The sequence below is a fragment of the Bos javanicus genome, chromosome 1 (genome assembly GCF_032452875.1).
Source record: "Bos javanicus breed banteng chromosome 1, ARS-OSU_banteng_1.0, whole genome shotgun sequence".
Taxonomy (NCBI): domain Eukaryota; kingdom Metazoa; phylum Chordata; class Mammalia; order Artiodactyla; family Bovidae; genus Bos; species Bos javanicus.
The window spans coordinates 79224724-79249941 of record NC_083868.1 but is presented as its reverse complement, the minus strand read 5'-3'; the positions used below and the strand labels follow the sequence as shown (position 1 = coordinate 79249941).

The 25218-nt window shown below is 41.9% G+C and overlaps 1 protein-coding gene across 10 annotated transcripts in view; it reads left to right on the top strand.

Annotated features, from left to right (window-relative positions):
* The window catches only part of LPP (LIM domain containing preferred translocation partner in lipoma), a 759650-nt gene that overhangs the window by 186047 nt on the left and 548385 nt on the right, over positions 1 to 25218 (top strand). The gene's annotated exons all lie outside the window — the stretch shown is intronic.

Here is a 25218-nt window from a genome sequence, read left to right as displayed (position 1 = left end):
TCTGCCTTGCTCTTGTGGGACTGGGCTGGGACTGAGGAACAGCTGGAATGATCTTTTCCAAAACCAAACTAATGTTTTCATGAGATTTCCAGGTCCAGAGAAGACAGCAATAATTATCCATCAGCTGGAAGATAACTTAGAGGCAACTGGGTCTAAACACTTACCTTGTACTTCATAATACTGATGTACAGAGAGTGGAAATCATTTTACTGGGTCTGAGGTTCAAATCCTGGCTTTACCTTATTTGCTGTGACTTTGGTGAAGGCATGACCTTCCTTCCTGTGAACCTCAGTTTCTCCATCTGTGAGATGGAAAGAGGAGGAGGAGGATGAAACAGAGGATGTCAAAGGTTCCCAGAATCTTGATCCTGAGTCTCTGACTTTCCTAAGGTCCTGTAGCAAGATTTTAGCCAAGCTGAGTCTTAGATTCAGAGCTCCTTTCTCTGGTTTGGAGTGCTCATCATGAATACGTCCACTGCTCATACTTCCTAAACCGCATGCTTGTATCTTTCAGCCTTGTTTCATTAAGTAAACTTTTTCTCTCTCATTGGCAGATCCCTCTGTCAAGGGACTTGCCTAAGGCAGTCATTATTAATTTGCGTGTGTGTGTGTTTAGTGCTAAGGGAGAGGATTATGGAATATTTGGAATCTGTGAAATAGAAAATACACATCTGTATAGAATGTTGTCTACAGTTTCACGAGGTTTGTAAACTCTCTAAAGGCCATACCTAGGTTCTAGGTTAAACAAAAGATGTTTTTCAGTGTGGGAAGTCTGACATGACATTTTGATAACACATATTTCCTTTGCTGTTGGATTTCTCCCACAGTTCACCTATTGTTTTGCTCTGAGTGTCAGACTCATTTATGAGTGTGACTCTGGGCATTTATATATTTCAAACTGTTGAGTGATGTTTTAATATTCAAACTCTTACTCTGCTCACTTTATTCATTTATTCACTCTATCACTCAAATGTACATTTAACCCAGAATCTGCTAATCGCTATCAATTTTAATATATCATTTCACTGAATCTCATAAAATAAAAAAAAATATTTTTCCCACTTTTCATATGCAGAAACTGAGCCCAGAGAGATTGCATAGTTTGCCTAATGTCATATAGCAAATGAATGCAAAGTCTGGAATCAGTCTAGATCTTCTTGAAAATACGTGACTGCATCTAGAGGTAACAGGCTTCCCAGGTGGCGCTCCTGGTAAGGAACCTGCCTGCCAATGCAGGAAACATAAGACATGTGGGTTCCATTCCTGGGTTGGAAAGATCCCCTGGAGAAGGGCATGGCAGCCTACTCAGTATTCTTGCCTGGAGAATCCTATGGACAGAGACACCTAGCAGGCTAGGGCCCACAGGATCACAAAGAATCAGACATGACTGAAGTGACTTAGCATGCACACACACAAGAGATAACAATGAATGTGAATAGGGGCAATGAAACTGTTCTATAACCTATAGAAATTCCTAGTAAAAAATAGTCAGTGGGCCCCTGAGGAGTACAGTGAATGTGTGCTCTGGGAGTTTAAAGAGGGACAAACTCATATATCCTGCATCTTTTATATGATAATTCATTAATTAAATGCTCTTCTGGTATCTTAAGGCAGGATAAAAAAAGTTGGGCAGTTGTCTAAACGGCATTATAAATAACTCATGTTTTCTCTTTTCTTGCATACTTCGATCAGGTTAGTGGTCTGAGAGTCTCCAGTTTTGTGAGTGAGTGCAGGAGGAGGTGATGATTATAGAGTCATAGAGCCCTGATCGCACTGCAAGTTATCAACTGAGTTGGAATTTCAATGCTTTGGGGAATCCGTTTGTTGTTTTCTCCCTGTTATATTGAGCGTGGGATTTTTACCAGAGATAGACTTCTGGCCGTGCACAGATCAGCACAAATGCAGATGTGAGCAGCGAGAATTTGGATCGTGCCAAGAGGTAATGACTGCCACATGTGTGAAGCTAATCTCAGTGCCTGGTGACCCACTGTGAGTCTGTGTGGGAGCCCTGAGAATGAAGGCTGGTGTTAGACATGGAAGAGGCCTTCGAGGTTGTCAGAGGCAACACCTTCGGGTGGGAAGATGAGGCCCAGAGAAGGGGCAGCAGCGGGTTGATAGCAGAGCGAGAACCAGACTTCATACCAGTGCTCTCCAGTAATAGCGCCTTAAATTTCCTGTCTTCCTGGGGGTTCATGACCCCACTTGACACTGGATTGGGAATTAAGTGTTATTAACTATATAACCTTGGAAGTATAACTTGATTTTTTTGGATCTCAGTTTTGTTGTCTGTAAAATGAAAATCAGACCCTATTGGCAGAACTGTTGTGAGGATAAGTGAAATACCACTGTGCTGTACACCATGCTGAGGTGTTATCTCACATATGCTTAACAGTCCTTATTATGGCCCAAGGAGATAGGTGTGCGTGTGTGCTAAGTCGCTTCAGTCATGTCGACTCCGTGTGACCCTGTGGACTGTAGCCCATCAGGCTCCTCTGTCCATGGGATTCTCCAGGCAAGAAAGAATACTGGAGTGGGGACAGGTACATGTATCCTATTCTACAGATTCTACTTCCCAGCTTCGTTTTGATACTTTTCAGATTGTTGCTTCTCGGAATTTGGTCTGAAGGCGAGGAATGTAAGCATCACCTGGGAGCTCCTTAGAAATGCAGGCCTCAGGTCCCATTCCAGACCTCCTGATCAGAACCTGCATTTTAATAAGATTTCCCAGGTAGTTCTAGGCTCATTAGAGTTTGCGAAGCAGTTTTTCCACTGAAGACCAGTTCTGAGTCTGTTGCCCATAGGCCTCTGCCGACATTGACAGGGTTGGAACCAGTATTCTGGAGCAAGCCTTCCCCATGCCTGGAGAGACAGGAGGGAGCCCTTGTCAAGCAGCTCTCTGGGAGCAGTGGAAGGCTGGGTTGCAGGAATCCAGCAGGCTTTATCTTTTCAACGCCCTTCATTTCCCCAGAAGTAGTATTCACCAGGGGTCAAACTGGGATTGGATCCCAGGCTTTGGACTCCTAAAGTCTGTGTTCTTTTCATTACACCACCATGCCTCAGTCAAGAGGAATGCTGGGCTGTGTGGACCATAACTCTTCCTTCCCCATAGTGCCAGTATTTCCACGCTGGCTGTTTTACTCTATTACTCAATTCCTAAAGGGGAGGAATTAAAAAAAAAAAAAAAAGAAAAAAGCTTGAGTTGAAAGCCAGGATCCTGCAGCTTAATCAGTTATTTTCATTTTTTAATGAGGGAGACTATTGTGAAATAAGTAATTATTAATTACTCAAAACTAATGAAATATTTTAGTTTCCTTGCTAAAAAAGCATATGGAAGCTAAAAGAAAGCATATGGGCATTTTTCGGGAAGCATATTGGTGAATGGACAAATTCTGGCGGTGCCAGTATGCCTTTGCTGTCTGGCTGGGGCCATCCCCGCGTGCGCTGGCATCTGAGTCCTCGTGTGTTTGGAGGGATTATTTAAAATTCCCATCTGATGTGTGCCTTAGGTTGCCTCTGGAGTTACACAGCTCTGCCTCATAAATCTTTCTGCCGTGTTTTCACTCCGATGTTACTGGTGGAGTGTCACTCAGTATAAAACCTTTACCATCAGGGGGCTGCCATGTTCCTCCTTTCCAGATGTTTCTCTCTCTCTGCAGTGGGCCAAAAGGTCCTGCCCAGCTGATGGTTGGGTATAGAGACTTTGTTCACCCGATGGTTTGCCATAGCGTCCTTGGACCTCCTTGCTCCACTGAGGACCATCTGGGAGACTTCTGGGCCCCCTACTGAGTATCTGCACTGCAGATTTCTCCCTGTGAAACCAGAATGGTGATTAAGTGCAGGTCTGCTCGGGGCTGTTTATCATCGTAGGGCATGCTCCTCCTCTCCTTTTCTTTATGTCTCTTCTCTCTTACTGTGTTTGTGGATCTGGTAAATGGCTTGATGGATTGGGAGGTGGTTGAAACTCTTTTTGGCCACTCTGGTGATCCAGGCTTGTGACAGTTAGAGACAGCATGCTATGTTTGAGAAGGTACTTGGCTGAGAGTCAGAAAACCGAGGTGCAGATTAACCTGACTTAAGCAGCATTTACTTAGCACCTACGGAGAAAGGTGGCTCACTAAGACATGGAAGGAGGGAGGTGGCAGGTGTATGGAGACGAACTTGATGCAGGGCCAGCCAGGACTCAGTGTGATGTGTGGGCTCAGAGATGAGACTTTGTGAGTGAGAGAATGTGGGAGTTCTTGCTACAGGAGGTTTCTTATAAAAGCAGGGGCTGCAATTGGCTTTGAAGGATGATTGAGTGGACTTTGATGAGATATTACAGGGGCTTCAGAGGGATGCTCTGGCAGGCAAGAATCAGCTTGAGGCAAGTCCCCAGAAGCAGGTGAATACCATCCCTGCCCAGAGAACTGGGCACAGATGACAGAAATGTGTAGTTGAGAGAAAGCACTTCTTTTCTGGCAGACCTGTCTCCTCATCTGCAGAGTGTACCCTTTGGACAATTTGGTTCTCAAGAAGCCTCAAGACCTCCAATTGGTCTTGAGGCTACAGCATCTCCCAAGACCTACCCTATCTCCCATCCTAAAGCCAGATAAGCATTTAGCTAAAGGTCGGTCACTCACAGTGGCGATGGAGCAGGGTCCAGAACCCATGTGTCTTATTTCTGACTTCATCACTCTCTCTGTGACCCCCCAGGGCATTAAAATGATGAGTGGCTGGGATGACCATTATTATTCTAGCCTTTAATGTGTGAAACACAGAATTTTAAAATAATCTGCAACATCAAACAAATGAGATATTTCACCATTTTGCATACCTTTTGACCCTTCCAGTGGAGACCATTCCACTCTTATAAAATGCTTCCTTCTTCCACTTTGCCTGTGTGGGCTTTGCTTTCCTGCCTGAACAACCAGAACACATCCCTCAACCTAGGGGAGCCATCTCTCTCCACCCTTTGGCTCAGTTAGCGTTGGACTTTGTTTTATTTTGTATTGTCACCCTTTAATGTTTCCTCTTATCTCCCACCCCCTATCCATGTATTATGAGGGTTCTGAATCTAGGGACTATATTCTGCTTCTCTGAATTCCCTTTCACTTCTGGCACAGCACTGCCCATATCATTCCTGATAAAGAAACAACTGTGTTCTTCAACCGTTTCCCCTCTGCTTGGTGCTTGTTTTTGAGATGGATATGAGACTTAGAGATTTATAGAATTTCAGAATGGGAAAGGAATTTAAAAATTCACTGTCTAGTTGAGCTCCGCCCCAGGGAAGAAATGGCTTACTTTGCTGTATCTGCCCCGTGAGTGGTGGGTCTGAGAGTGGCACCCTCATCTGATCAAGCAGGAGAAGGGTGGCTGGGGCCTGAGCTCCTACTCACCCTTCGACGAGTGTTGGCCGGGTTCCTTCTTTCGATGGAGAACTTTGGGAGTAAAGGTGGTGCACGTGACGCTGCTGCCGCATGAACCAGAGGGAAGCAAGCAGACGCTTAACCGGTGTCTCCTGTGATGTACCACGTGACAGGCCCATGGCGGGTGCTTTCACATCGTTTGGTTTAGTCAAACATCATAAGCGAGAATTCCCCCACCCCCTGCGCATGGGAGACAGGTTGTAAACAGGGCATTTAACCAAAGCCCTTTGCTGTAAACACCGAAGAGTGCGTGGTGGTGGATAGAATTTGGCCTGATGGGGAGAGGGCTCTTTGCACTCTCAGCTGTTCTAAGGGTAACTGATGGGGGACAACGATCAGAATTGTGGTGGGAAAACCTGTGTTTCCTGGAGTGTAAGAGAAGGTTCAGTGCTCGCTCCTCTCCTCTACACATGCATCCCTGTCTTTGGAGGGATGAGGCTTTCCTTCCTCCCACTTGGGGGTTGGTAGTGTTGGATTGTACTTGTTCTGGTTGCGTCTTACTCCTGCCTCTCCCTTGGCCTCCAGCCCCACTGAGTCTATTTTTCTATCGCTCCTATTCATTCTTCTTCACCCTGCTCTCTCCCTCTCCTGAATTAACCCTGGGTGGCCTCAGGTCCCAAAGGCTGTCCAATGGCAGACTCCCCTGGACTGGACTGTAAAATGCTGGCAGGGAAGACAGGACACAAATCTGTTAAATACACAGTAAAAATAGCTTCTGATCTATGCAACTCGGTATTAGGCAAGATGATATTAACGAGGTTTGAGTGCTGTTCTGAAATGTGGCAGCTGCACATGCATCTTGGCTGCTTTTCCTCCCTACCTCTGGCAGCTTGCAAGCAGTGTTGCCATGACACTCCTTGGGCTCTGTTTAGATCAGCTATTTTCTGAAGGAGTCCCTGACCTTCCCCACAATAGAAACCGTTGATGTGGTCATGTCAGAGCCCCTCCAGGAGCCCTGGAACTGGTGGGCCCCCCAGTTGTGACTTGGAAACTGTTGGAAGCTGTAGGTCAGGACACAGACTTTGAACGTTTAGGAACAAGAAAGGCTGTTAAATATCCTCTAGTGTCCTTTGATGAGGAGGATACTGAGCCTATTGAGTGAAAGGGACTTGTTCAAGGTCGCAGAGTGAAGTAGGGACAAGGCTGAGGCAGGAGCTTGGGTCTCCATATTCTCTAATGCTCCCATTGTGCCACTCTTTCCCTTGCCTGAGGGCCCTTTTCAGCCCTGATGGCTGTGGATGGAGAGGAGATAGGCCTGGGTACATCGATGTCCCCAGGAATGGGCAGAGGGAGTGAAGAGAGAGGAATGAGGAAAAGAGGGTTACCAAGAGGCCTCTGGGGGCGACAGAGACCAGAGTAAATGCCCTAAGTGCCCCTCAGCCCGCTCGAAAAGACTCTTTTCTATCAGGTTCCACAGGTTGGTCCACGGAGAAATAGATGCTTACAGAAGCAGGGGAATAACAAGGTCATGTTCTCTGTTGCTCCGAACCCTTCCCTAACCTCATATTAGACTTCACAAAACACTACCATTAAAAGCCATTGTCAGCACCACTGTCTTTGGGATACTTTATTATACAGTGTTGAGTATTCTTTAGAGATTTCATATGTGAAATGCTCTCTTCTCCACATGATAGGAGGATCTCAGGAGACAGAAACTGTGAGTCACATGGACCCTCCTCCCTTCTCCCTTCTCCTCATCCCTCCTACCCTCCCTCCCTCCAGTCATGACATCTGGCAGAGACCTATATCACATATGATGAGCATCCAGTAAATTTTCGTTGAATTGAACTTAGTCGAATTTAGATGGCCTCAACATTTTTATTAATTGATGGAGTGGGTAGCCATTCCCTTCTCCAGGGGACCTTCCTAACCCAGGGATCGAACCTGAGTCTCCTGCATTACAGGTGAATTTTTTACCGTCTGAGCCACCAGGAAGCCTAACAGATGGTGAACATTGCCAAATAAAGATTTGGGGGAATAATCGTCTCATCAGTTTAGATTCAGTGAGATTTCTTAGTTAACCTTCACGAAACTGAATACACTGTCAAGTATTATTCTCATTTAACAATGAAGAAGTGAAAGACGCGTGACCTGCTCCAACTGAAAGAGTAAATGGTGAAATTTGATTTGCCTCTAGATTGTCTGTCTTCATATGTTATGTTACTTCTACTCTACCCCAGTACTTATGGAGGGGTGATTGTTCCATAGACAGTGGTTCACCCTTCCATTGAGGAGTTCCAGCCTTTTAAGGTTATAACCTACCTCTTAAGAGTTTAGAAAAGTAAATATGAATTCTCGGATTTGAAACAGTGACTTATTATGCTTTGGACCACCTCGGGCTGATTTTTTTTTTTTTTTAAATTTTTTCTCTGTAAGCCAAGGGAAAAATAACACATTTCTGTATTCTTTAATTTGCTTAGTTTGAAATAAACTTTGAAATGGTATGTAATACTCTTTGAACTTTTAATACATTTGGATCCATCCAGAATATGAGTGAAAAAGGCCTTCTGCCCTAAATGAATTGACTAATTGAGCTGTGAACAAAGTCAGACCTTGTTTTTGGTTACAAATGAAGGATGCAAGAATTTTTTGATGCTGTAGCTGAAGTCTAGGTTTTGGTTGGTATCTATGTTTTGCAGATATTTTTCAATATTTGCCATATTCATAAGATGATATACTTTATGCTTTCCTAACGCTCATCAGATTTGGATGCATTTGGCTGATAACACCCTGCATCCTTTCTGAAAAAAAGCATAAATGTGGAGCCGTCTTTCTTTTTTATGTATGTGCTTCGGAAGACCACAGTTGTCTAATTTAAATTTCAGTAGGCAAAGCTTATCAGTAGTGAGCATAATATCTTGATATATATATAGATCACATGTTTCCTTTTGTGTCTAACGTTCCAGGTGTTTAAGGAGGAGAATGAGTTGAATAATAATGGTATAATGTCCAGAGAGAAAGTTGAATACATAAAACAAATATGCTTGGAATCTATTTCTGTAGTGGTGTATGTGTGAGATTAGCTCAGTCTTTTTATAAAGTTGTCTATACTTGAAAGTATATAATAACTTCGGAATTACCAGAGAAAATTGAAATCAAAACTTGGATGATTAGGGGGATGGATAACTTATCTTTTGTTTTAGAGCTGTAGGTAAAGTGAAAAGTCAAAAGAGTGTATGTTTTGGTGTTAGATGGAAACCAAATAGTATCTGTATATTTTCTTTGTGAAGAAAGCTTGGCTTGGGAATCTGAGTATTCTTTCAAACTTTCCAAATTACTTCAGCCCCCACCAGTGCCCATACTTTGCTTAATTTGATTGAATCAGTTTACACTGAACAATGGCTTAGAAAACATGTTATTTATTATAAGCAATGCACATACACACTACATAAATAAAGGAAAGGAGAAAAAGAAGCAGCACTTGCATATGTGAAGCAATCTGCCTTGCTTTAGAACTGCATATGTGTGTGTCTTTTTGTTTAAGTAGATTGGGAGCACCTTGAAGATAAGAGAAATGTTTTGTACATGTTTGTGATAATGATTTTATGAACCCAAGTGCAGTAAATCAAAACAACTTTGGTAACATCTTTTGCCTGGAGTCAGTAGACTTACTCAGAATTTCTGTAGAAGTCATTCTATTACTTTTGAAATCCCTCTGCTTCATAGACTTTCTGTGGAATTACTTTAGAAATCCATCTGCTTACTTGCAAGAAAAATGGATAGTTAAGTAGTGCAATAGCCTGTTTACATACTGGCTCAAACTGTCACTGTAAGAAAAGGTTGCATATATTCTAAAATGTTACACAGCTAGGAAAAATATACACATTTAATATATAGAGTGACTATATATGTACATATATATACAATCATATATATATGATCTGTTCCTTGTCACAATATTTAACCCAACATGCTATTTACAGTAATGAATCAAAATGTCAGTTTTAAAAATATGAAGTGTCAAAGTGTTCCCACGTTGCGGGAAAGTTTGATGTGACAGTTTGTTAATCATATGACTATTATATCAAACGTGTCTCACAATGTTTTCTGCTTGGTGCTCTTTCTTGTAGGCTCCTCACACTTTTTCAGTGAATTCCAAGTTCAAGTTACTAACCCAGGGAACACATTTGGGTTACGTGTCTCCCACACCTCACACAAATGCTGCTATGTTTTCCTCTACTTAAAGCTGAATGGATTTAACATCATTTCAGAGTAGTTTGATTTTGTGCCTGACACATTTATGTGTAGAAGCTAGAAGAAAAAAAAAAAAAATCCCCTACTGTAATTTTGTTGTTTTCACTGCAAAACCATCACATGAAACCTTAATAGAATAGCTGTTTTGTTTTTTTCCAAGCTGGGTTTCTCAAGGTATAATTTAGATGTCCTTACTCTTTGACCTTGGGTCATTTTTGAATTTTGCTTGGCACATTGATTATACTAACTTCTTCATCCTAATAAAAGAACAGAATCCTAGAACATAAATACCATATATATGGGAAGAGGCAGCATGGTTTCTCTCTGAAGTGTGGCTATGCTTCTTACTAGTTCTGGATATATGGATCACACTCAATCTTTGGGTCTCAACTTCCTCTGAAGAATTGTTAAGATTGAAATTAGATTAGACTAGTGAATTTTTAAATGCATGCCTTCAAGGAGTCCAGAGCTCTGGGTGGATGTGTGACCTCAGATGATAGGGTACGGGGTACGGGGTACGGGGTACGGGGAAAGTGGTGAGGAATCCAGGCCTTTCTACCTGAGCAACCCAATCTTACATCTGTTTTTAGTTGTACATAATATTTCATTTTGAAAGAGGAAATGGCAACCCACTCCAGTATTCTTGCCTGGAGAATCCCATGGACAGAGGAGCCTGATGGGCTGCAATCCATTGGGTTACAAAGAGTCGGACATGACTGAGTGACTGAGCATGCACTATTTCATCTAAGTAAAAGGTTCTGCTGCTTAAAAAACCAACCTGCCCACCTGTTGGCAGCCACTCTACTAGGTGATCTAGCGTCAGCATTCTCTGGTTCTGCGGCCCATTTCCTGAGAAATCACATGGCAATCGCACCAGCAGATCTTGACTCATCTGGCCTTAGGTTCTGCCTATACACCCATGCAGCCTCCATGGAAGACCTTACAATGGCAAAGCCTTCTGCATTGTGAGATTTGAGGGAAGAGCCACTAACTGAGGTCATATCTATGTCTAATTTTAATCCTTGCATCATTTTGGTCTTAGTAAACTTATTTTCCAATTGAGCAGATTTTTATATCAGCAAAAACTATCATTTAGAGCAAGTTCAGACAAAAGAAGATAAAGAAGTTTTGGCAAGTATTTTGTCTGTTTCTGGTCAAGGATGTGAATGTTATTCCTTAAACTGGAACATTTCAGACAGTTTGGGGAGGAGGCTGGGCACCCACAACTTGATATTTTAGTTCACTGTTTATCCTCCCTCCTTCTACCCCATACACGTGCAACCACCACCATCTTGATCCACTATGTAGGGCATATTCCTATGTATATTTCCCAGAATGATGCGGTAGGGAAATAAAAAGTTGTGCATTACAAATCAAGGAAGAGACTGTAAGAATGACAAATGGTCAAGGGACATGACTTAGTAAGACTTTAGAAAAGCCTTTAAGTGTGAACATAATAAAATCAAATCAGGAAAAATATACCTCATAGATATAAAAGCATCCTAAAAATGGGAAGGAGAGTTAATGTCTACTTTGGTAGACATTCAGAAGCATCATTTTCAAATTTCCTCAGGGATCAAATTATGGGATTGTTTTAATTCTCCTAATATCTGAAATTGTGAAGGAAGAGGATAATCAAATCTACAATTCTATTGTGACACTTTCTTATGGTGAAATTCCCCTTTGGTAACAGAATTCATAAAAACAGTGTGAGTGCCAAGACAGAATGTTCTTTTATTAAGTCACGTATTAGCCACTGGGGATGCACCTAGGTTTATAGGGCTAGGGGGGAGGTATGACCCAAAATAAGTGTTTAGAATAATTAGAAAAAACCCAGGAGTGATTCCTGACTTGTTCCTTGAAGGATCTGGTGAGATGAGGCAAACTGCTCTAAACTAATGTTGAACTCTAGAAATACAGTTTTCAATGGAACAGAAAGTATTTTGTGTGTTGTTGCTGCTGCTGCTGAGTCACTTCAGTCGTGTCTGACTCTGTGTGACCATTTAGACTGCAGCCTGCCAAGCTCCTCTGTCTGTGGGATTCTGTAGGCAAGGGTACTGGAGTGGGTTGCCATGCCCTCTTCCAGGGTATCTTCCCAACCCAGGGACTGAACCCAGGTCTCTTGTATTTCAGGCAGATTCTTTACTGCTAAGCCACCAGGGAAGCCCCATTTTGTGTGTCAGTTCAGTTCAGTTCAGTCTCTCAGTCGTGTCTGACTCTTTGCGACCCCATGAATTGCAGCACGCCAGGCCTCCCTGTCCATCACCAACTCCTGGAGTTTACTCAGACTCACGTCCATCGAGTCAGTGATGCCATCCAGCCATCTCATCCTCTGTCGTCCCCTTCTCCTCCTGCCCCCAATCCCTCCCAGCATCAGAGTCTTTTCCAATGAGTCAACTCTTGGCATGAGGTGGCCAAAGTACTGGAGTTTCAGCTTTAGCATCATTCCTTCCAAAGAACACCCAGGGCTGATCTCCTTCAGAATGGACTGGTTGGATCTCCTTGCAGTCCAAGGGACTCTCAAGAGTCTTCTCCAACACCACAGTTCAAAAGCATCAATTCTTTGGTGCTCAGCCTTCTTCATAGTCTTGGTTAAAATAGACTAATATAAAAATACATATTCAAGGGATGGAGAGGATGACATGAGGGCAAGCCAAAATAACAACAGCACGTTTGCTCTCTTGTTTATTTACTTTACTTTTCCATGGGCTACCTCTGCCTCTCTTCTTTATCTCCTTGCTGGACCATAAGGACCAGAATTGAGAGCCTTGTCATGCTTCTTCTCTGACTCCAGTTGCCTAGAGTCACTCCTGACTCATCCATGAGCTCAGTAAATATTTACTGAATGAATGAGCAATACTGAAAGATAGCCCTTATTGAGAAACTATCATGATATTACCTGGAAAATTCTGATCTGGCCACTTCTAAACTCTCTGGGAGTTTTACTAAATACTTACTGAGTTAGGCATTATTCTGAGCACTTTGTTAACTCACTGAATCCTCACAACCACCCTCTGAGGAAGGTATTGTTATTACCACCATTTCACAAATGAAAAATTGAGATCCAGAGATGTTACACAACATATCCAAGGTCGTAGTTCATGAAAGGTAAAACTCAGGACTTGAACTCAGGTAGTCTGTCTTCAGCTGTCTTAATCACTATGGTATGTTGTCTCTGTACTATTGGCATAATTATACTGGCCTGTTCTTCCCAGCATGTTATGAGGCTGAAACAAGATGATAGGTAGGTTGAAAGTTTTAGGGAAAGGTGAACCAACTACTGAAGGTGAGAAAGCACAAAATAGCTTTAATCTAAATAGAAAATAGAAACTTGTTGAGAAAATTCAGAGAAGAAAAAGAATGATCACCTCTAACTGGGGTGAAGGGGAGGGGATTAAGGAGTTCTTGGGGTTGGCCTTGAATGAATGGGATTTTGATAAAGGGGGATGCTTTCTAAGTAAATAGAATGGACGATGGAATAGAGGCACCGATGCACAAGGTGGTGAAAAAGAAGGCATCAGTTCACTGAATGACAGTTCACTGTTTTGAAAAGATCAGTTTAGTTTTAGCAGATTCTTTTCAAAACTGTGCATTGGGGAACAGGGAAGGGAAGGGGCTTGTGGAGGAAGAGGAGGACATGGAGAGTAAGGTAATGAATGGGAAGATGAAAAAGCATAACCAATAACTGCCATCTTCATCTCTCTGGAAGTCGACTCTAGGCACATAGATGACCCCTGCCTTACCTAGATCATGCTTTGACTCATTGCTTTCTTGTGTGTGGTCCTTAAGTACTAATCCAGGGAGATACGCCTCTGAAAAGATTGGTCCCCACAAGCCTGGAGAATGCAGCATACTCTGGCGCCCTCTTAGGCATTGGCAATGTACATTATTAGCTTGTTAAATCTTTCAGGAAGCCCTGTGGGACAGCACTCAGCTGGCTTACAGTTGACTCTGGAACTTGGTTTCTCCCTTTGAGCATCCCTAGTTAACATCAGTGAGTAGACACACTCTTGGAAACCACCAGCCCACCAGCTGGGCTGATCTGTGTCCACAGTTCAAGATGCGTCTGAGAGGAGAAGGAGATCCACTCTCAGGGCAGCCTGAAGTCCCATTATGAAAGGAGAAGTTGCACAGAGCACTCTGGCCTGTAGTAATGGTTATGTGTCATTTAGAAAGAAAGCTGTGCTCAAGATAACCTTGAGAACCTGCAACCCCTCTGAAAAAGTAAGAGTGAGAAGCAGGAAGTGAAGGAGCTCTAGTTCTTGAAATGGAATGTGGCTGAGGTCGATGGTTTGCCACCATGGGACCTCCCCTAGCAGGCTGCCTTGTGAACATTTATAAGAAAACACCCTTCAGGTCAGCGAGCCAGCCCTGGAGAGGGCCAGGTACCTAGCTCACTCCCACATGTTGTATTGGTCTGAAAGGCAATGCAAGGCAGTGGAATGTAGAGTGTTCACTCCTTGATGGAGACCATATTCGGAGTTGTGTAAAACTACCTCACTTAAGATAGTGTGTTAGTACTTAGGCATTTCTTTCCAGAACATACCTGTTACCTTTATTTTCTTTTCTCTGGTCTGACTTTAACTTTCAAGCATCACTTTTGAAATTTGTCACTCTTTGGAATCACCTGGAGCCTCTCGCCCTCAGAGGTTATAATACTGGAGGTTTGAGAACACAGTGTGGGAGAATTTGTATTTCTAATAAGCTCCAAGATGATTCTGAAACTGTCAGTTTGTGGGCTCACTTTGATTAATGCGCCTTTAAAGTATAGTTCAAGACCCTTGTTTTCCAGGAAATTTAACTGATTGTCTTCACCCAAAGTGGTTTCTTTCTTCCTTTCTCTTTTTCTTTCCTTCTCTCATATTCTAAGGGAACCCATCAGAGGCCCTATCTGAATTAGGTAACTTGTCATTTATGTAAGTCTCTGGGGCTCCATTATCAACTTCTTGTGTCTGTTTAAACACTTTAGATAAGAAAGACAATTGTAAAAATTGTGTAAATGAACACAAATTCTGATGGAGACTCTCAAATCCTGAATTCACATCTTCTTATTGCTTCTTATAAGCTGTGTGTTTAGGGTCAAATCACATCTTGTAGAGTTGAGTTTTCTCATCTCTAAAATAATTATTCCATTTCTTCCTGCTACAGAAACTCATGGAAAACATCAATTGAGAGTCTGGATATTTAAAATGCTGTAAAAATACAACAGTGTTCACAGTAAATTATTGTTGGTGTTTTGTTTGTTTTGTAAAGTGTGACTCATTCACTTTATCATTAATGATGAGGCATGAAGGAAATGCTGTTGGTTTTTAATGAGATGTGGAGTAGAGGGTGGGGCTTAAGTGATGCTGAGATTTCAGGAAAGCTCTTTTCAGTTCCTGGAAATGATTCTCACACTGACAATTATAAGCTTGTGCTCAGGTCAGGAAAAGCAATGTGCATTTATATTGAACTGTTTCTTCAGGTAGACCATGATAGTGATTACGAAAATTGTGTTCATTTTCTGAACTTCTCATTGTAAACTTGAGAAGAGATGAAGTATTCATAGTGGTTGTCATCGACAGGGGTTTGTAGGGTGATTGCTGGTGAGTAAGTTTATAAATCCTTACATTTCTGTTTTCTATAACAAGAATACCTAAAACAAGAAGTGTCCTCTTCTAGGTTTTCTTAAGATAGCATGTATATTCCTTAAGTGTCTACAGTACAAAGCCTAAATCAGGCACTGAAGAATAAAAATATGGTTAGATGTGTAATTTCTTTTTTCACAGAGTTTCCAATCCAATAGGAGGCCCAGACACGTGCGTAACTAGCTGTTTCACAGAACAAACTAGGTGACAAAAGAGAGCTTCAGGAGGCATGCTGTGGGAACCCAGAACAGGGTTTCAGTGGGCCTGAGTCAGGGAGGGGCTCCTGAAGGAGGTGGTTTTTAAGCAAGCCTTGAAGAACTGAAAGGATTTAAGCAAACTGACTTTAGATTGGAGCAAGCCAGAGAAAGAGACAATATGTTAGTACTTAGGCTTTTCCCATAGTATTTTATAGCCAAGGTTATGGGAAAAGTATTGATGCACAGAAACAAATCTTCCGTTCTGAGGATCCGCCACTGGTATTCTGGTCCATTTGACTGTGCTTATTTTCTTTCCTTTAGTATATTTGTCCCCTCTTTCTTGACAGGATATTCCTTTTTGCCGCTTCCTGCTGGCATTTTTTTGCCTGGTCATTGACCTCTCTCGCCTGCAAAGTTGGCTCACTTGCTACCATATTATCATACTCCTTTGGATAAAACCTCTTTTCTTTGATATCCTACTATTGTAATACCCCCTTCCATCCTCACTCTTGTTTTGGTTTGCAACAGTAACAATAGCCTTTAAGAAATGTCCCTGTATTGATTAGATTGACCGTTTTGTAGTTTGAAGACACTGATTTCTCTGTCTTCTCCAGGCTCTGGATTGCCAAGCCCAAAACACCAAGTCTAGGTGGTACTTAAAGATGTATAGTTCTGGCTGTGGCTGAGAGAAGATAAGGTCACGGTGAAGGGAAACATGTTGTTAAAATATGTTGGAATGAAACATCAAGTGCTGGACCTGTCTAGGAATACAGTGTACATTACATTCTGTGTTCTGAACGTTAGAAGGTTGTGATGTTCAGAACCTTACGTTTTGATACGTACAATCATGTAATATAAGTTTATATCAACTGAATCCAGGCAACCATCCACTACATTATTAATTCCAGATGAGAAAATTCATTAGGGCTCAAATTTTGTTTGAGGCCCAACTGTTTCTTAAATTATTATTACAATTATTATCTATTTTATTATCTTTTTTTTTTACAACTGATGGGAAGGGAAATTTAACAGCTGTGTGATTAGCAGGGCATGAAATTAAAAATGTTTTGTACAGAGTCAAGAGGTTGTTTACTAGAGAATTCCTCATGTGAGAATTAAGTATCATTTAGATTGGCCATAAGATGCTCTCCTTCATCATTTAAGTTGGATTTCTCACATCCAGTCATTTGCTAAAAGTAAAGGGCCTTTTGCCTTTTCTGGAAGGAGAATACTGGCTAGGTTATCACAATGCGTCTCTAACATTGTCAGTCAAGGTAACAGCCCCATTTCTTTCACTCATAAAATAACAGTGCAAGGAAAAAGAAGTTCAGCCTCACTGCTCTTAGCAAAGAATGAGTAAGTTCCAGTTTGAGGAAGTCAGGTAAATTAGAGCTAGAGCTTTAAAGTGGCTTTAGTTTTCTCCTTTCAAACCCCAAGAGTGTCACCTTTCTCTGAGTGTGACATCTATAATGTGCTGTTGATCCTTAAAGTTTGCTTTAGTGGTATGCTGTTGTTTCTTGGGTCCGTTTGCAAAAGTCCCTCTTTTGACCGAGTTCTAGAAAGTACCACCTCCTTCTTCCTTTTTGCAGGATGTGCTCTGTCTTCTGCAGAAGCAGGAGAGCATGGTGGTCAAGCACGTTAGCCGGAGTCTCTTTGCTGGAGTGTGAAGCCAGCTCATCTATTTGCTTGGGCAAGTGGCGTTTGCTCTTTGCTGTGCCTTTGCCTCATGCCCTTATTGAATGGAGGTAAAAGGCAGTACCTACCTCCAAGGTTGCTTTGAAGATTGTGGGTGTTAATACCTGGAACATGTTTAAGGCTCTACCTGACTCATAGCCGGTGCTCAGTTAAGGTTGGCTGCCTGCTTTTTTGTAAGACAGTGTACATCCTGTGTGTGGAGGTCTTTGTTAGTTCACATCCACAAGGACTTGCTTCACTTCTAACCTGGGATACTTCCTCTCTCCTTGCTGCTTTGTCTTTCATAGGATCATCCCTATAAGATAGTTATTTTATTCTTGTCATAATTCTTTCTTTAGACAGATTTTATTGATATCTTTCAGTTTGATGAATTCAGCAAGACCAAGTCTCTGCCCTTAAGGGATATTTTGAAGGGGAGATTGGGATTGATGAAAGTTAATGCAGATGACTCTTATTGGAGATAGACTAGAGATAATTCCAATCTTAACTCCAGAGTTAAGGTATTTGAATAGTATCCCTAAATATTCAGAAGTCTAGTTAAGGAATCTGTGGTCCTTAGAAGAGAGAGACATTAACTTTGGTTTGGATTGAATGCAAATGTCGCAAGTCTTCCTGGAAGAGGAAAGGTTTGATCTGGGACCTGAATGCTGGGTAGAATTTGACCTGACCGAAAAGGGGGGAATACTTCCCAGGCTAAGTGAAGGGTGTGAACTACACTTAGTTTTTCCACATTTTCCACTATCCAGGCCCTTTGGACAGCTGTTATTGCAGGTGGGACCTCAGTTAGAAAGCCAGAGAGTGTGTAAACTAGGCTTTCATAGTCCCCAGGTCCTGTATAAAAAATGGATGAAGGAACCAGCCCCCTTTTAATGTCTTTTAAGGGGGTATAAGAGAGGAAAAATGGGAGAGATGAACACAGGAAATGTTGGGTGTTTGTAGGGGGATTATAATCAAGACAATTGATTGTTCTTTATCTTTTCTTAGATCATATTTAGGGGAGATATAGATGCTTTTGCATGTATTTCCAAAGCTCCAATACTTTGGCTACCTGATGTGAAGAGCCGACTCATTGGAAAAGACCCTGATGCTGGGAAAGTTTGAAGGCAAAAGGAGAAGCGGGCGGCAGAGGATGAGATGGTTAGATAAAATCACTGACTCAGTGGACATGAAATTGAGCAAACTCCAGAAGATAGTAGATGACAGAGGAACCTGGCATGCTGCAGTCAGTGAGGTTGCAAAGAGTTGAACCTGAATTAGTGGCTGAACAATGACAACAGCAGCAACAACAGCTATACTTATATATATGTATATGTGTCAGAGTGTCCCTTTTTTTCTCCTTGTTTCTTCTGTTTTTAGTAGGAGCCAGTATTAAAACCACTCGATCCTTTGCCCTTAAAAATAAATCTGGGTGGGGGTTAGAAAAGAGTATTTCCTGGAATACATTATATGCTGGGCAATAGATGTGGGTAGTTAAATGGCTTTCCTGTAGAAGAAAGTCATTATACGTCGGGATGCTGCCAGCAGCTCTCTGGTGGTTGGTGAGTGTGTTTCAACACTGTGGCTGCTCTCCATCAGCTCTCTGCCATGTAAAAGTGGTTTTAAACTTACTGTCGCTTTTACCAAGTGACCTGATGAGGCACCATAATGTGCGCTGGCCAAACATAACATGGCACGGTTGCAAAATAATGAGACTGGCGTTTTAGCCAACATCCTGGAACACGTAGATGCAAGTAGTAGAGACATCTGAGCAGTGCTCCCTCTGGGGGCGCCATTCCGGCACGGGGAGCACTTGGTCCTCGGTTGCTTCCACTGCTCAGCTCAGAGCATCCTTGGGATCGGCTTCTGAGATAATGATGAGTGACCCTAAAAACCATGAACCTATAGAAAAAAACCGTAAAAACCAAAAACCCTATAGAACCATGAGAAGGAGACTGTGAAATCCACTTAACTCATTCTGAGTGTGAGAAAACTGAGGCCCTGAGATGAAAACTGATGTGTGCGGTGGGCTTTTTTCCTTAGACGAGAAAGCGTCAGTTTGAATTACTTTGTTAGCTCTCTCTGCCTGTTATTTTCTCGTTGTTTCTCTGCCGTAAGGAAAATGGATTCTGTGTTAAATCTGTGAATAATTAGAAAGAAAGTAAAGATGGAAAGAGGGTAAAAAGTTCCCCTAGTCTTGCCTGGCATCACAGAATGTATATGTAGCATAGGGAAAACTCAGTCCTCCTAGGATGAGGCTCCTATATTTCTAAGAAAGTCTCAAGAAGTAGAAATCACTTTGTCAAAGTTTTCAGTTGGTTATAGTTACATCTATTATAAAATCAGGTGTAGATAGATAGAGTTAAACACACAAGTTCCTAATTGAATTGTAGACCTTACCTTTCAGGGGTAGGGATCCTGTCAGGGATAAAGCTATATCCTTGTCATAGCCTGATGGCAACATTTCCTAAAATGTCCTCCGTGGGATACTAGCTCCAAATGTTCAAATCAAGTGGGAATCAGTTGCTTTTTAAAAATTAAATAACTTGTTTAACTGCACCAGGTCTTAGTTGTAGCATGTGGGATCTAGTTCCCTAACCAGTGATGGAACCTGGGCCCCTTGCACTGGGAGTGTGGAATCTTAACCACTGGGCCACCAGGGAAGTCCCCGGAATCAATAGCAATCTCCATTTTGGAACACCTACAGATAAAAAAATAACCACACCATTCCTTTCTGTTTTGTGAAATTCAAGTTTTTTCAAATTTATTTTATCATGGAACCATTTTGTGGATGATTTTCCAGACTAGTGTTTTATGGAACATTCTTTGGATAGCATGATTTTATTGTTAAAAATCTTAAGGTTCACATCTGTTGTCTTGTAATAATCTTGTGTGAAATGTAAAGTCGTTTGGGCTGAACTATAGACCTCCACTTGCCCTACCTTCTCCATAGGAGAAATTACAGGTTTATTTCAGGATCAAACACTTTTCAAATGAAATGTTGTGAGGAAAAGAAAAAACAACAACAACAACAAAAAACCTTTTAGAGACTAATAATTGCAGAAAGAAGACAGTGTTATACCAGCCAAACCCAATTTTGTGAATTAGGGCTTTAACTTGGAGAGTTATTCCTGAAAATAGCTTGTTTTTAAGCAAAACTTTATGGCTTTTGGTGGGAGCCTTTCTCACCATCAAACGCATAAATATGGCTGCTTTTAAACTGACATGTTTCTTGCATTCAAAACCAGGGCTTGTAGAGGAAACAACACTTTCTTTAACTTTTTGAAATAGTTGGCTTGACCATCATGACATTTTTTTCCTGCTTATTTAGGATATTAGCTTTTTTTTAATTTTTTTTTTTTTTTAATGCTGGAAGACTCTGTGTTGATCTTGTCCAAGCCTGCACTTGACAGATGAGGAAACAGAGGCCCAGAAGGCTTTGGTGTCCTTTCTAAGTGTCTTTAGTAATTAGTAACAAAACCAGAACTAAAATCAAGAACTCTCACTTACTTACTGAGTTAAGTGTAGTACCTTTTTGTTTATTGTACCCTCTGCTACAGTCCACGGGGTTGCAAATGGTTGGACATAGCAACTGAACCACAACAGCTGTTGGAAAGGAGTAGATTGCTTATCTTGATTAGATAGTAGATAGATATGTATTATACACACATCAGTGACAGATTGTTGTTGTTTAGTCCCTAAGTCGTGTCCAAGTCTATGTGACCCCGTGGATTGTAGCCAGCCAGGCCACTCTGTCCATGGAATTTCCCAGGCAAGAGTATTGGAGTGGGTAGCCATTTCCTTCTCTAGGGGATCTTCCCAACCCAAGGATTGAACCCATGTCTCCTGCCCTGGAGGTGAATTTTTTTTTACCACTGAGCCACGTGGGAAACCCTCAATTATGGATAAAGGCTCATAATTAGAAACTCTTTTACCCTCAAGGTAAGAAGACCCTCCATAGTCCCTATGTTGTCTCTCTCTTTTCTTTTTTTTAATAAAAAGAACTTCACCCACCTCAGGCTAGTTCTTTGATACTGCTTACTTGAGAAATTAAATTACTTCAACAGAAGAAATATGTGTGAAAAACAGGGTCCTGCTGCACATTTGAATCTCCTTTGTTTGAGGCTGAGATATTCACTACAGCAAGGTGGTGTTTAAGGTTTTTGACATAAGGAGAAAACTGGCTCATCATCAAGTGCTTGAGGGCTCTAGCTTAGTTATACATCGTCTTGCGGTTCTTTCTTTCCTCCTCCCCACTCCCCGCTTCTACATCATCCTGTGGCTTCTTTCCTCCTCCCTGCTCCCCACCTCTCCCAGTTGCACCAGCTCCTTTCTCCACCTCCTGTGTCTTCAGCCAGAAGGCTATCTCGCTTGAAAGACAGGAAAGAAGCCTCCCATCTAAGGGAGATGAGGCTTTGCCCAACTGTAACAAAAGCAAAATCAAATCCTCATGCCTTTGAGTTTTATCCTTTAGGTAGAAAGATTTGGTGGTTAGCGATCTTAAGAAGGGCTTCCCTATTAAAACGCTACTGTGGAATATGTAATCTGGTGCTTGCCATAACTGTGGTGTATGAAGAAGGCAAGGGCGTTAAACTCAATAGTGGAAAATATGGGTTCTGGGCTGCACTTCTCTGTTAACTAGCTGTGGGGTCTTGGGGACACTAAAAAAGCTCTCTGAGCTTCATTTGACCCCATCTTTTCATCGGGGCTCAGGGAATCATGATTCCTGGAACTGCGTGGATCGAAAGAGATAATGGATATGAACAGGCCTTGTAAACTTTAAAGCACCCTATAAATAGTGTAAATCTGTTCATAGCAATCAAGTAAATGATAATGCAGACACATCCATGCTGCTGATTTTGCATCCAGTACCACTTTACACCTTACACATCTATTAGTTCACAGTTCTGACTGTAGACCTGTGCGTTGGTGAATAGCTCCTGGCATTATAAATCACCAGGCCTGGCTGCTAACCTGGATTGGCTGGTGATTTACTCAGGGGTAGTGGGCACGTATCTTTGTTCCTTGAGCCTGAGATGCATTCTTTGTAAAGGAAATGCTTGGACTCTGATTGAATGTAAGGGTGCTTCTATTCTGCTTGGAAGTTTTTTTTGTTTGTTTGTTTTTGCAACCTCGCCAATTCAGTCACTGATCAGTAATCAGAGCTCACATTTAAACTTAAGGCCATCATCAGTTTCATTTTACAAATGAGGACACACGTAAGCACAGAGAGCTCAAGTAACTTTCCCAAGGCTGCACAGCCAGTGAGTGGTGGAGCTGGGATTCAAACTCTGCTCTGGTGCCCCAGAATGACCACAGCTAGATGAATTTGAAGAACTCTCCAGAGATCCCAAATGTGTTATGTTGTCAGACTCCTCCTCTAATCAGCTCCATGATTATCATTTAGCTGTTTCGGTTTTTGGTAGTGGTTTAGGTTTTAACTCCACAATTAGATTCTCAGCATCCTGATTGCAGGTTTTTGGTGCTGGAAAGTATATTTCCAGTGTCCAAAGCAGGGTCTGGCACATGGTAGTGTCCCCTGGTATGTGCACCGTTTGTTTTCTGGCCAACGTCAGATTCTTTGAACCCCTTAGGAAGGCCTGCCATTGGCTTCTCCCCAAAGTGTGTTTGACGGGATGGCCTCTTCACATCAAAAGCCAGTTGAGGTTGCTGTGGTGTGACTCTGGACAAGTCTCCACAGGGGAGACAAGACAAGTTGCAGCCCACATGGCTTGTACACTCCGATTTTCTCATGGCTGCTTGACTTTACCAGAGTGAGGTCTGGTGGAAGACTTTCCACCAGAGTCTCCCAGCTGCTTCAGCCTGTTTTTGCTTTGCTGTTGTTTTATTTTTCTTAAGACCTGATTTTCTTGGATTCTGCTTGGATGTAACCCAAGATTTGTAGCCCAGTTGCATCTGAGAAAGAGTCACACCCATTGAAATTGGGAGAAAACTGACTCTTAGAGCCCAAGGAAATCAACATATATTGTAGATGGCAGATGTCTTCCATCTCAGAGGCTGCCTTTCTTCTTTGTGTGATGCTGTTCCAAGACCTTTTACTGGGACTAGCTTTCTTGGAGGGTTGCCTTTAACTCCTAATTCATGCGGTGTGCTTATTTTACCATTCACACACCTTTTCAATCCCCATAAGTGACTCACTCTGGCATTCACTGATACCTTCATCTACATATGAATTATGTGATATTTCCTACCTATCAGACACAACAGTGATACCAAAATGAATTTGACACAATCCTTGTTTATAAAGACCTAATTCCCTCGTGGCTCAGATGGTAAAGAATCCGCCTGCAACGCAGGAGACCAGGGTTCAATCCCTGGGTCAGGAAGATCCCCTGGAGAGGGGAATGGCGACCCACTCCAGTATTCTTTCCTGGGAAATCCCATGGACAGAGGAGCCTGGCTGGCTTCAGTCTATGGGGTCGTAAAAGAGTTGGACACGACTAAGTGACTAACACTTTCACTTTCTTTCAATTCTTTGGAAGGGGAGGATTCACTTTGTCAATCAACAGTTAGTTCTTGAGTGCCCACCATGACCAAGTGCTAGAACAGCGGATACCAGCTGATTCAAGCCCTCTCAACATAGGACTTTTGGTCCAGGAGTGACAATCACCACATTCATAGTTTCTCAGATAATTATATAATCATGGCTCTGATAGGTGCCACAGAGCAAAGCTACAGGGTGTGACGGGAATATTAAACAGTCTTTTTTTCTTGGCCTAGTTTGTTGGTGAGGTATGTTTCCCCAAAGAGTTGGAATTAGGGAAAGATGAGAACAGGGGAGTGGGCTTGGGCAGACACATGTCATACAAGGTAGAAAATGGTCAGTGCTCAGCTCAAGTGCTGTGGGAATTGAGATAAGCAAGAACATCTTAAAAGCTAGGTTGGTGATAAAACTCCTTTAGGGTATTTTCTTGCTTTTCACTCTATAAATGGTGGGCTTTTGTGTATCATGACCTGGTTTAGTAGTTGTAAACTGACTTAAGAAAAAAAAACCCTCTGTTTTCCTTACTACTTTCTAGATGTGTTAAAATAATTCACTGTATTTCATGTATGTACACCCAAGATCTTTGAATTCAATTAGTAAGAAAAACATTTTTCATGTCATTGTAAGTAACACAAAAATAAATAACAGGTAGATAAAAACTGGAATACCAATGCCTTGAGCTTTTCGCTGGAATCTGGGAGTGTCTTATCGTAAGAAATGATTTCAGATGTATCATTTTCTTTCTGCATGTATTTATCTATTCAGAATGTCTTCCTTGGGTTACATATTTTAATGGACTGTTGGAAGTGAGAAGCAGAAGGGCGGAGGCAGAGCTGCTTATTCTGCCATTCGAATTCTGTCCTGCTTCAGGCCAGGAGGCAAGTGGGACTCAAATCCTGCCCCCTCCTCTATTGGTTAAGCCGAGATTGGATGTGATTTTCTGATATGAGCAAAATAACCTAATGGTTAGCAGAGGCCTGGGTGGAAAGGTCTGACACAGGTTGTCTTTCTCTGAAAGCCCTTATAGCTTAGTGGAGGAGGCAGACATGGGAATGACTGAACATAATTATATTGCCAGCCAAAATGAAATACGCTAACCAGAGGTACAAATGACATGTCGAGGGGCTTTAATTGAAGGATTTTAATTCTGACAGGGTGGGGAGAGTAAATTTATACAGCAATTGAAAAGCCAAGTTGGATGGACAAGGTTTTTCTTCTTTTTTCTTTCAAATAGTAGCTTTATTGAGATCTAATTCATATGTCATACAATTAACTCTTTTAAAGTATACAATTCAATGGTTTTTATTTTGCACAACCATCACCAAAATCAGTTTGGAACATTTTCATCACTTCCAGAAGAAACCTTGTACCTTTTGACAGTCACTCCTTTCCTGCTGTCTAGGGTTGCCCAGTCCGGGCATTTCATATAAGTGCAGTCACATAATATGGGCTGTCTTGTGACTGGTTTCTATCACTTGCTGTAATATTTTTCAGTTTCACCCATGCTGTGGCATGATAAGTAGGTTTTTGATTACTGGAGAATGGAAGGAAGTTCACCCCAAAATGATGCATTAGGATGAGCTAAGAGAAAGAACTGCTTTGGACAGTTTGGAGTATTTG